Source organism: Schistocerca serialis, chromosome 4 (assembly GCF_023864345.2).
Source record: "Schistocerca serialis cubense isolate TAMUIC-IGC-003099 chromosome 4, iqSchSeri2.2, whole genome shotgun sequence".
In the NCBI taxonomy this organism is placed as follows: Eukaryota; Metazoa; Arthropoda; class Insecta; order Orthoptera; family Acrididae; genus Schistocerca; species Schistocerca serialis.
In genome coordinates this window covers 393,654,053-393,663,596 of record NC_064641.1, presented here as the reverse complement: position 1 = coordinate 393,663,596, position 9,544 = coordinate 393,654,053, and the positions used below count along the sequence as shown (strand labels likewise).

Sequence of the window (9,544 nt, the reverse complement as noted above, 5' to 3'; positions counted from 1 at the left end):
GATGCAGGTGATCAGACAGGTTGCTTAGTATATGTCACCTGTCAGAGTCGTATCTAGACGTATGAGTGGTCCCATGTCACACTATTACAGATCCTCTATCAGCTTGAACACTCCGCTGCTGACATACAACGTCCATGAATTCATCAAGTTGTCTCCATACCCGTACAAGTCCATCCACTCGATAGAATTTGAAACGAGACTTGTCCGATCAGGCAACATGTTTCCAGTCATGTACAGTCCAATGTCGGTGCTGACGGGCCCAGGCGAGGCGTAAAGATTTGCGTCGTGCGGTCATCAAGGGTGCACGAGTGGGCCTTCGGCTCCGAAAGCCCATTTCGATGATGTTTTGTTGAATGGTTTGCACACTGACACTTGCTGATGGCCCAGCATTGAAATCTGCAGCAATTTGCCGAACGGTTGCACTTGTGTCGCGTTGAACGATTCTCTTCAGTCGTCGTTGGTCCCGATCTTGCAGGATCATTTTCCGGCAGCAGTGATGTCGGAGATTTTATGTTTTACCGGATTAGTGATAAGCACGGTATACTCGTGAAGTGGTGGTATGAGAAAAATCTCCACTTCATCGCTACCTCGCAGATGCTGTGTCCCATCCCTCGTGCGCCGACTTAAACACCACGTTCAAACTCACTTGAACCTTGATAACTTGCCATTGTAGCAGCAGTAACTGATCTAACAACTACACCAGACACGTGTTGGCCGGCCACGGTGACCGTGCGGTTCTAGGCACTTCAGTCCGGAACCGCGTGACTGCTACGGTTGCAGGTTCGAATCCTGCCTCGGGCATGGATATGTGTGATGTCCTTAGGTTAGTTAGGATTACGTAGTTCTAAGTTCTAGGGGACTGATGACCTCAGATGTTGAGTCCCATAGCGCTCAGAGCCATTTGAATCATTTGAACCAGACACGTGTTGTCTTATATAGGTGTTGTGGACCACAGCGCTATATTCGTCCTGTTATGTACTCTGTATTTGAATATGTATGCCTGTAGCAATTTCTTTGGCGCTTCAGTGTATAAAGTAATACCAAAAGGGAATGACAAGCTCTTTGTGTCCTATTCAACAAGTGAAGAAAAACGATGGAGGACTTAAGAACAGGTGCATGCAGGCGAGCTGGAGAGGGGGTGGGATAGGGATGAGAAAAACCTACTTGTTAAGACAGGCACCGGAATTTTAGTTGTGAATAACCGATATTTTTCGGTATGTATTTGGTCTCAGGTATAACAAAGTAAAAAAACCGTAATAGCCATTAGCCATAGCAGCAGTGTTAAAATTTTTCGATTTTAAATATGCCTTTCTTAAAAAAAGGAGTAATTTTTATTCGTAAAATTTGCTTTGGTTTCAAATTTTACGTTATTATAGAAAATGGGGAAAGCGATCAGTGCTATTTCAATAACAATGCCGCCAGAAAGGAGCAACAAACACATGGGATAAGACATGGTACAGCATTGCTCAGACAGTAATGTCCCTCCCTGTTGCCCTGTGTCGTGGTTTAACGTGCGCGTTTACCTGCAGGTACACGCCGCACCTGGTGTATATGGTAGTTTATAGCTGTTGTCGCCGGATATTCGTCTTTTTGCAGAATGTCACCAACGCTAGTCTGAAAATGTCTTCACGAACTGAAGAAGAATGAAATTTAAAAGATCGATGATTTGTCTGGTTTTTTATGTAGTAATAAAAGAGAAAGGAAATTATGGTAACAGTAATAAATTAAAACCTTAACAACAATTCATTCATGGTATACAATAAAAATAGAAAGTAGCTGACTGCTGCCTGTGTACTTATAATATGCATTTAGCTGTCTTTAGTCCTTGAAAATGGACAAATTAACATGAAAAACAGAGGTTTTCAACCTCAGTTTTCACCCTTTAGCACTGACTATTCGTGATGCCCAAATATTGGTATGATCTTGGATTACAACATGACAGCTGAGCTTCAAAAAATCGGAATTAATTGGGGAATACTGGTGATTTTTTGTAGTATTCAACCACTTATCACTTTTCCAGAAAAGCAGCGAACGATGAAAAGACTAAGTTTTATTTTATTTACCTGTTTCATTTTATATGTTGATCCTATGTATCTTGAAACTTTCTGCGTTCTAAAAACCTTATTTAGGATGTAACAGTTACTTTTCGCTACAATAAATGAAAGTGCTCTCAAAAATGCTTGTTTTGAGCCGTAATTGGTGTTCCTGGCATGCCGGAAAGCACGCCTCCTCGATATTCGATTACAGCCGTTTCCTTTTACACACTGTGCACAGACTAAATAGGCACTGACGATTTTTGCACATTCTTTCAACAAATAAATCACTTATATGTAAGTCACTCGCTGTCCTGCGACCTTCCAGTTTGTACAGCAGAAGCAACGGTGATGCCACCAACAATGCAGTCAGCTGTGCTAGTTGCTAAAGGTCTCCAGCTGCACACTCCCCTCTGCTCAGGGGAACAATAAAAAGAACACATTTAGTTGCATGTTCTGTGAGTAACGTAACTTAATTCTGTTTGCGTAAGTAGTTTTGGGGTTATAACTCAAAACCTATTACAACATAAGCATTTCACTTCCGTTTCACTTACTGGGGTCGTATACCTGGATCTGGCCTTACAGACGTATTCACGTCAAAAAGACGTATGAGTAAATGTGATACGTAAAAATAATGAGTCATGGATGAATGTTATTGTTAAAAAAGTTGACTATTCTGAAAACGCAAGGAAGACGGGGGGTTGGGGTAGGGGGTTGGGGGGTGAGGAGGGTAGGACGCTGGTTGAAAATTTCGCTCTGTGAGGTAAATCCTTGGCGCTGGCCTTGGATGCGTACATCAAACTATGAGAGGAAAGATGTGAAGGAGATGATATGACAGCAGATGATGTTAATGATTACGATATGACGGTGACGTGGTGATATTGGTTATTGTAGTGGTGGTGGCGATTAGTGACAATGAGGAGATGTTGTAATAGAAGAAGTAATTTTTTCAAGCCAAAGCAAAGAAGTAGGAAGGTTGATTATTACCAGGTAAGGATTTTAGGTGCAAATTTCAGATAAAGAAAAGAAGGGGAAAGGTGCTAATATAAGGCAAAAAAGAGACAAAAAGGTGAAGATTTACTCAACTAATTCGAAAAATTTTCTTTCTCCTAGTTTACTAAGTTACATAGAACTACAACAAATCATCACTCATCAGAACAAGGAAAAAGCATGAAGCCAAGAATCCAGCCAAAAAAGGGTCCAGGGGTCCGAACCCCCTCTCACCTAAATGAAATTACATACGACCTTCTGGCTGTGTAAAGAAATTGAAAGATAAATTTTCGATCATACGGCGAAAAGGCCATTGTAGATTTAAATTATCGGTAGTTCTATCGGCTGTCGGTCATAAGTAATTTAAGCAAGTCCAGCTCCTGCATATTGTTGGCAGTACTTGAGCTCTGTTATTATTTTGTTAATCATTTCAGTTCTTACTACTTTTTTCTATTTGCTGTTGCAACAGTTTCTAATTACGGGTAAGTCTGTAACAAGAAAGTACAGGAAAATCAAGTCTGATTTGTTCACAGCGTTATGGTAAGTTAAAAATATGCACGCGCTACTATAACAGCCTAATTACCTATCTAGAACAATAAAATGTTAGCAATGAAGTCATTATTTGGAGGCTGGTAGAATTTTAGGGTTGCAATATTTCAGTATTTCTCAAGGCAGCGGAGAGGTAAACTTACCTGCAAATAACATTAAATTAAAATCATGGCATAAAAACACACTTGGATTTTCCTGTAACGCCCAAAAATCGTGTTGATCAACATAAATATGGCCCAAACGGTGATGGTTGCATTTCTATAAAGAACTGCTCGAAATTCTACCATTAGTAGTCCAAACGGCCAAATGAAGTCCAATCTGGTCACCTGGGCGGTATTCAGTCACGAAAACCAGTTCCGATATGGAACGATGAGGAGGGATTTGCGAAGTGCGGAAGGTGTTTGTGATGGCAGCACATTCTACATAAATAATGACCTTAAACTGTCAAATTGTGGTGCAGAATTGTGTCAGTGTGCAATGGTGTTCATATAGCCACAAGTATCTACAGTTTCTAGCAGATATGCTGCCAAAGTTATTGGAAGAAGTTCCACCAGACTAAGGTAAACCATCGAGTACCAACATGACGGATGCCCCGCCCATTCCGCTCAGAGAATTATAGACTTTAACAGAACATTTGAAGACCGTTAGGCAGATCGTTTCGGAAACGAAAAATGCCTTGCAGACTTACAACACTTCTGGTCTTTTGTCAGTGGGGAAAATTAAGGCAACATGGCCGCAAGGAAACAGCTACGAGTCCTGAGGACATAACGCGTGCGATGCTGAGATAAATCCGAATTAATTTAACGTGTAGTATTGTCCACCGAGAATCGCTTTGTAGCATTTGTGAAGCTGAAGGTAAAAATTCTGAGTACTTTGTATGACAGCCATAATAACGTACCTGAGTTACGTGCTTTATTACGTTTGGTACGCAGTACAGATGTATGAGGGGCTGTATCGCCGATGTTATTCAATCTGTACATTGAGCAAGCAGAAGAGGAAACCAAAGAAAATTTTGGAGCAGTTGTTAAAGTCTAGGGAGAAGAAATAAAAACTTGGAAGTTTTCCAATGACTTTGCATTTCTGTCAGCAAAGGACTTGGAAGAGCAGTGAATGGAATGGACACTGCTTTGAACAGGTGGTATAAGATGAACATCAACAAAAGCAAAACAAGGATAATGGAATGTAGTCGAATTGAACCAGGTGATGCTGAGGGAATTAGATTAGGAAATGAGACACTTAAAGTAGTAAATGAGTTTTGCTATTCGAGAAGCAAAATAACTGATGATGGTCGAACTAGGGAGGATCGAGTATAGACTTAAGTGCTAGGATATCTTTTCTATAAGTATTTGTATGGAGTGTAGCCATGCACGGAAGTGAAACATGGATGGTAAACAGTTTAGACAAGAAGGGAGTAGAAGCTTTTGAAATGTGGTGCTGCAGAAGAATGCTGTAGATTAGATGGATAGATCACATAACTAGTGAGGAGGTACTGAACAGAATTGGGGAGAAGAGAAATTTGTGGTGCAACCTGACCAAAAGAAGTGATCGGTTGATAGGATACATTCTGTGGCATCAAGGGGTCACCAGTTTAGTACTAGAGGGAAACGTGTGGGGGGGGGGGTGTTAAAAATCGTATAGGGAGACCAAAAGGTGAATACAGTAAGCAGATTCAGAGGGATGTAGGCTGCAAAATGGTTCAAATGGCACTGAGAACTATGGGACTTAACATCTGAGGTCATCAGTCCCTAGAACTTAGAACTACTTAAACCTAACTAATCAAGGGACATCACACACATCCATGCCCGATGCAGGATTAAAACCTGCGACGTAGCAGTCGCGCGGTTCCGAGCTGAAGCGCCTAGAACCACTCGGCCACCGCGGCCGGCATGTAGGCTGCAGTAGTTACTCGCAGATGAAGAGGCTTGTACAGGATAGAGGAGCATGGAGAGCTGTACCAAACCAGTCTTTCGACTGAAGACCACAACAACAACATCGGCATGGTTGCGGTGTATTTGTTGCACAACATGCTACCGAGAATCTTCAGTACACTGTTACTGTGGAAATTCTTTCCGTTTTCAACACACTTTCTTCAATATATTAATCAAGACAAAATCTGAAAAGTTAGTATAGCTTTAGTATAGCTTTGTTCCACTTCTTCCTTACATCGAATTTAACAGTATCAGACTCTTTATAAGTTAATAAAGAGATTTGTTCCACAGTCAAATCGTGCATCGTAATGTTTTCTCAACCATTCAGTAGATCACTAAATACATACTGAATGCAGCCTCATCCATCTGTCATTTTACTGACATTTAACAGTCCAGTCAGTACATTACAATATCATAATTTTCAGTACATTATCTATAATGTATTACAGTATTTTTACTGTAATTATTCATAGTTTTGTACTCAGTATTTTTCTCTATTTTTGTTCATAAATTTCACGAAACTCACATTTTTTTCATTTTAAATTCTTTTCACAGCGGTCTAGCTCAACATTTTTGCCATTCATTTTTCTTCCAACACTTGCTCCCATTTACGTAGAATTTAATGACAACATTTGCTGTGCAAAAATATGTTTAATCAAGTATTGTCAGTTTTTGCTGGAAATGTAAGTAATTTACGTCTGTAATCAATGGTCTATACTTTATTAGATACTTGAAATACGAAAAACGCGTTTCATATCTTAAACCAGACGCATAAACATTCATTGTCTACTAATTAGCGTTCTTGACATAATATTATTGATTTATTTAACACAAATAATTAGAAAAAGCCACTGCTTAAGTTACATTTGCATGAGTATTGTACTCTTTATAATATGTCAGTATGAAACGGTAAAATACTCTTAATTCCAAACACATAAGGTACATCTCAATTACGCCACTCCTCTCACCGTACTACATGAATAATTTATTAATGGATGGGATTGTGCCAATATCCATGTATCATTGCTAACATACTAATTTATTAATATTAATTTTCAGTGGGAAATCAGAGTAGGTGTTCGCTGAACTGAATAAGCAGGGGTCTTAATCTGCCCATATATATGTATGGAAAGCCTTTCTCAAATATGATGTTAATGTTTGCAGATCAAAAAAGAAATTACAAATTTAATTGTTTATGACTTTTCTTCTCTTTTCATTTCTTATTTCTTCTTTATTAGTTCCCTTCTGTTGTTTCTTCCCTTTCCTTTTTTGATTTTATTCAGTTTCAGGAACTGTTTGTTCTTCTGAGTGGTCTGCAACAGTGAATATCTGGTATTAGTGTCGAGACTGGCATTTCTGACACATATGTGAACACATACAAATCCTATCACATTTTACATTAGGATGGACTGGGATTTACTGCATATCTCTTGCACTTGCCAATAGTACAAAATGAGAAAAAAACATCATTTGTGGGTAAAGTTTGCTAACTTACATATAAAACAATCATTTGCACTCTACTAAACCTATTACTACAGATCGTGCATAACACAATAACATTTCTATATGCACAGTGAGTAAGTTATATATCCATGATCCATACATTATTAGTTCCTAATATTGTTACACCATTTCCTACAGTCTTAAACGACATCTTCATTTCTCAATATAATACTGCTTACTAAAAACTATTTTCATCATCCATCATCATGAGCAGCATTAGTATTTATAATTACAACTATGTTCTTACACTTTAAGAAATACACTACATCTCTTTTGACATAACCATATAAAGTACAGACTTATTGTTCATTATCAAATTTTCCATTATTCTTAGAGTAAAAGGATAAATGTACCTAGTTTTATGCACAAGATGGCAGTTACCTATTTTAATATCCACAGATTATTATGAACACTAGATTCTTAAGCTGTTTATTAACAAATTTTATATGATAGCAAAATTTTTCACACTATAACGTTTCTTTTCCTTAAGCACTCTGAAATCTTGCTTCCTCTCTATTCATTTTTCTTTAATGGATGTTACTTATGCGGTTTCTACCAATGATTCCAAATTAATGTTGTTATTGAAGTGAAAGATTCTTTAGTCATAGTAGCAGTATGATTTCTGAATTACAGGAAATCCTCCTAACTCATAACATATGCAGACCCCCATTGCAACAAAAAGGAATACACATAGGTAAGTGACATATGTGTATCATTCACTTTAAAGAATGGTTGCCAAACTTTATGAAACTTATGAACTACAGTACCATTTTTAAATCCGACCATGAGTTACGAAAAGAAATAAGGACAGAAATAAGAACTCTTTAAAAAATCTTACATTTGTTTATTGCTTATAAACTTATATTTCTAGTAAATATGAAATTAATTTTAACTCTACTGTATTGACTTGTACATAATAAAGAAACTGATGTGTAGTTAAAAGTAAATTAGAAATGTGAGAACAGATTTTTTCTCAGACTTACCAACTGTTATGAGAAGGATGACACTCTTTTCTGTCATTAACAAGTTTTTAATATTGCAAAAGTAGTTAGTGGCTGCCATTGTAATATGGCTGTACAAGTGACTATCAGTACGTTTTTGTACTATTTTTTGTAAAATTCATATTGGAAAAAGAAATTTTGCCCAGATATGAAGAGCTGAACATTGTCTTCATCTTAAGAGCAACCTGAACTAACAATGAGCATTTTTCTTTAGAAACAAGAGGACAATTTTTTTTCAGAGTTTGAAGAAAGCTACTTTACATATACACCATTTTTAAAACTCAGTCAGTTTCAAACCACTGCACCACTGTAATCTTGAAAATCAAAAGTCTCTATGACACAAGTAGAGAATTCTCTAGCATCAGTCTACATAAAAGGCCGTCTGACAAATGGTGCACCAATAGCACCAGTAGCATCAATTTTGGTGGTTTTGTGTTCGTTTGAATTTGGTATGCCTTTTACGTTGTTTCTGCAACAGTGTGCTGACATGTTTTGTGTTCCATGGGCTAGGGTCCACTGTTTGTTAGTTTGTTTCGTATAGATCCCTAAATTGCTGTCGATACTATTTCTTTGAATTTAAGCCACATCTGGAAGGAGTGGAGATTGTCTCTTAGGAAGGCGTCAAACGAATCTTTATATGTTTTCTGAACAGATATAGTGTACTTTTCGTTTATTTTTCGTGGAATTGGAAGCTACGGTATTCATTCTCGCTACAACAGTCGTCTGTTCACTTATCCTTGTATCCGTTTTGATAGTCGTTATTGGCTCAGGATTGTTAACGATGGTTTCAGCTTGCTTTATTTAAAACTAAACTTCATGTCATAGTGTTTTTTAATGACGTTTGTTGTGCAGTCCATGTAAGGTAGCTATATTTTGACACATAATATGGTATGGCATAGGTTCCCTCAGTTGCAGCCAATGTACGAGTAGCCTCTTCATTTCCAGGACTTATTTAAAATACGCTTTTACTATTTATTCGTCCTATCTTGATACAAATTAAAGCTCGTAACTGTGACGTGTGATTCTCGCTATATAGAGTGGGCTTTAATTAAATGTCTTACAGCAGTTATGGTGAAGGACCAAGTAAACCTCAAAGATAATATTATATCTTTAGTTATTACAATTAATGTACAAGCTCTAAGATCATGAATATCAAGGATTTGATTTAACGATATACCTTTAATAAAGCTTGTATATGCCGGAATTCTTTTACATTTTAAATGCAAGTTTAATAGACACAACGTAAGCATAATTTTTTTCGATGTGTGCAACAAACTTACCCATAATTTTTTGCTCAAGAAGTCATTGGTATTAGAAGTTGTTGCAACTGCAGCAGAAGATCCAGCTTATTTTCTTTGATTCAGCATGCTGAACAGCATACGAGTTCCACTTTATGCAATAGAAAATGTGGCTTCGCAAATTTTTCAGTGAACTTCATAAATAAGAATCATTCCATGTAGGCTTTGTCTTTTCGAGGAAAGCATATTTTTAGTTTAAATTGGAAGAAAATATGCATTTGCGTTCACGCATTAGAGCTCAG

The 9,544-nt window shown here is 37.6% G+C and overlaps 1 long non-coding RNA gene across 1 annotated transcript in view; it reads right to left on the bottom strand.

The window, feature by feature from the left end:
- Positions 1–6,085: 6,085 nt before the first annotated feature.
- LOC126474954 (uncharacterized) overlaps positions 6,086–9,544 on the bottom strand; it is a 199,642-nt gene continuing 196,183 nt past the window's right edge. The window contains exon 4 of the long non-coding RNA XR_007586611.1: positions 6,086–6,813. This is a non-coding gene — a long non-coding RNA (uncharacterized LOC126474954). The remainder of the gene's footprint in view (positions 6,814–9,544) is intronic.